This window comes from Ictalurus punctatus, chromosome 1, assembly GCF_001660625.3.
Source record: "Ictalurus punctatus breed USDA103 chromosome 1, Coco_2.0, whole genome shotgun sequence".
Classification (NCBI taxonomy): domain Eukaryota; kingdom Metazoa; phylum Chordata; class Actinopteri; order Siluriformes; family Ictaluridae; genus Ictalurus; species Ictalurus punctatus.
In genome coordinates this window covers 5703815-5707311 of record NC_030416.2, presented here as the reverse complement: position 1 = coordinate 5707311, position 3497 = coordinate 5703815, and the positions used below count along the sequence as shown (strand labels likewise).

Sequence of the window (3497 nt, the reverse complement as noted above, 5' to 3'; positions counted from 1 at the left end):
ATCAAAGATCTAATGGGACGCGGTGTGTAATGTCTCTTTGTGAAAGGATGTGCGAATAAAAATCATGTGAAAATACATGCATAATTCATGTCTGCTGCAAATTAAAATTCATCTTTTCTTGTATACGTTCCTATTTTATATTCCTCAGGCTTAAGAGAAATTGTATTATGCACCTGTGTGTGTGTGTGTGTGTGGCACCTGTGTATATTTCTTCACTGTATACCATATGTATCACTTTATAAAAACTTGTGGTTAAATCATTGATTGCTTAACACAGAACCTAAGAATAAACACATGAGCTCTGCTGCTGTCAGGTTCAATATTTAATATGCTGACAAGATTGTCATACCAATATTTCAAAGAAACCAGAAAGAATTTAACACAAGACAGTTGCTGATTATGACTTTAGTAAATGATAATAATACAATAAATATAATAATGAATAAAAATAAAACACAAAACATGACAATTCCATAACACCACTATGAGAAAATGTGGACTATTTAACACAATACATGGATGATAAATTAATACAAAACAAAATAAATGATTAAAGGAACTATTGTTACAATTACTCAACTTTTTGGCAGTAGATCCTAAGCTTCATTTAGTTGACAGCATGCTCCAGAAATGTATGCATGTCCTGCATAAATGTAAAAACAAACATCAGTGGCGCTACAGCATCATGATCCACGAACACTCTCTATTGAAGAACCTTTCCAGGGCCTCAGCAACTTCTTCATCCTCTATACAAAGAATCTGAGGCAGCGGAACTGAAACAGTGAGGTCATTACAGTGCCACCGACTGGCACCACTGACTGACACAGACCTAAGAATAACACAATACAAAAGAGGATACATAAAAAAAGAATCTAAACAAAAATGAAAACAAATGTAATATCTCAGATATTAAAAAAGCATAAAAACAAATCAACTATTACTGATGTTGCTACCCCTCAAGCAAAACCTACTTTTTGTGGAGACTTTTTGTCTGTGCCTTCTGCAGTGCAGGCTGCAGGAACTAAATAAGCTTCATCTGCCTAAAAATAAACCCCAAATATGAGTATTCAGTTTAAGCCTGTGTTACCTTTATTACTGCCGTTTTAAGGTACCATTTCTGAGTAGTTACTACACAGTAAATTTACCTGTGATGGTGATACATGGCTTCATGGAAAGTCCTGTTAGTGAAAAAATGCAGCATAAGCTTACCTAATGTGTCTTGATAATATGTCATTTTGACCATCTGCTAAACAAGTATATGCTTTTAACTGAGAGATTTCTTCAAACCTCCTTTTTCTCAACCTAAATACAGGCTGGAGATCACCTCTCAGGAAGGCTTTGGACTGCTCAGGGCAAACATTTTTCCATGGCTGGAAAACATTGATAGAATGTACAACTGTTAAAAAATACATTTTATCTAATTAAAGCTACGTATTTTTTATGTTGGTGGTAAAATCTGCAGTATATTTGTGGTTAATTAATACTCTGTTTTTGCCTTATACCGACTTATTTTTCATTTATAGTCTGCATTGTACATGGTGCTGGATGCCCCATTTGACTACACAATTGTGAGTATTAGTAATGTTTGCAGTACCTTTGAGATGATGCGATTTACAATAGGCATTAACATTTTGAGAAGTTGGACATGGAAGATCTGAGGAAATGGTGGTGTGTGTGTGAGATGTTGATGGAGAACTTTGCACTGGATAGGTACAGAATTGTTTGTTTGTTGCCTTTAAATACCTCAGTCATTTCCATATGGTTGTCTTGGTAAACCCTTAAATATAATGAAAGGTATGAGTGCATGTTCACATAATAAAGTTTTATATATGTAATGGGTTCAAATTGTATGTTTTTTACCTTTAAATCAAGGCCTGTATTTTCGGTCCATTTTCCAGGCATTATCCCATATGCAATATCCCTCTCAAGTATGCAGAGAACAATAAATCAATAACAATTGCTGTGTCAAAATGTAAGGTTATGTATGCACAAGTTTATGCCAGTGTGAGTCACCACCTAATAGTATTAAGGTAATAAACTTGTGTTTGAAAATGAGTGCCTTTTTACATGGCTTTCCCAATGATTTTGAATCTTCTTTTGAGTCATTGGCTTCAGTGAATGGGGCAACTAAAATAAAATCTAATGCAATAAAATGTACAACAAGTTGTGCACTGTGGTGTTTTTCACCCTCTAAGACTGACTACTGATTGATGCATCTGTAAGAACAAACTGAAGAAACAGAAATCTACATGAAAACCATTATCTGATGTGTCTGATTTTGAATTTTTCTTATAATTCTTATCAGAGTCATATTCTATGTCTCTCTCGTTTTCAAAAACCACTGAGAAGAATGTTGAAATGACCTCGATAATACTCAATGTTTATATTAAATACTTTGGTTGTCAAGACACCACATCTACACTAAAAATTTATTACATGCAGTCCTACTTCGACCTACTTGAACACATTCACTTCGAACACACCAGTAAAACAGTCAGTTGTTTGACCACCTAAACGATATAATGAACTTAAAATGCTTTATATACGTTTTTTACTGATTTCTTGTATGAAGTGTAGTTAACCAGTTAGCAACGAAACGATATTAAGACAGCAATTTTAACTAACACTATGAAAAAAAAAATCCCCTTAAAAGCATACCTTTTACATTAACATATAATTGTGTAAATAAATAACAAAACAAATATACTTAAGACAATAATTACTGTACGGTCGTGATCAAATTATTCGGTTGCGCGCATGCCTAATGTGCGCGCATGTGTGAGTCTGAGACCTCAAGTCTGAGAGCGCACCTGCATATCTGCAGCCAGACCCTTCTCGTTTTTTTCTCCAACTGTCATTATAGTAAACATTTACATTCATGGCATTTGGCAGTAACCCGTATCTCAGCTGACTCACCTGTTCAGACTTCATGTAAGAATAAGGCCTTAATTAGCATATTTTATATATATATATATATATATATATATATATATATATATATATATATATATATATATATATATATATATATGTACACATGATCATGTAAATTCCGGAATTTACATCATATCTGAAAGGTGAGAGAGTTACAAAATAAAAACATACCACTGTGAAACATTCTGCTCGAGTCATGTTTTCAAAGTTGGTTCCGCTTGAGTGTCCACATTTTCTGAATCGGACTCGAACTGATAACAGTAAATCCGACGACATGTTGCTTAAAAGCTTTGGATGCTAAAGCTAAAGTTAAGGGACGTTACACACGCAAGGCTTTTGGCCAATCACAACGCAACGGGTCAGCTGGCCAATCAGAACACTTTGGGCTTTTTGGAAGGAGGGGCTTTGCAGAAATCGGAGCGTTAGCAACCTGGGAATAGAGGTACTACAATAATGTACAGTATTTGACAAACAATGTGTTTTTTAACATTAAAGCATGTTCAATTATTTTATTACACCCAATAAACAACATAATTAATGTTTAAAACATTTTAAAATCATGA

At 34.1% G+C, this 3497-nt stretch overlaps 1 long non-coding RNA gene across 1 annotated transcript; it reads right to left on the bottom strand.

The window, feature by feature from the left end:
- Positions 1 to 316: 316 nt before the first annotated feature.
- Positions 317 to 3251, bottom strand: LOC108260814 (uncharacterized). The gene is made up of 5 exons (XR_001811260.3): positions 3106 to 3251; positions 1288 to 1370; positions 1146 to 1178; positions 972 to 1040; positions 317 to 829 (listed from the first exon to the last, which is right to left on the bottom strand). It is a non-coding gene; the product is annotated as an uncharacterized LOC108260814 (long non-coding RNA).
- Between the last annotated feature and the right edge of the window lie 246 nt (positions 3252 to 3497).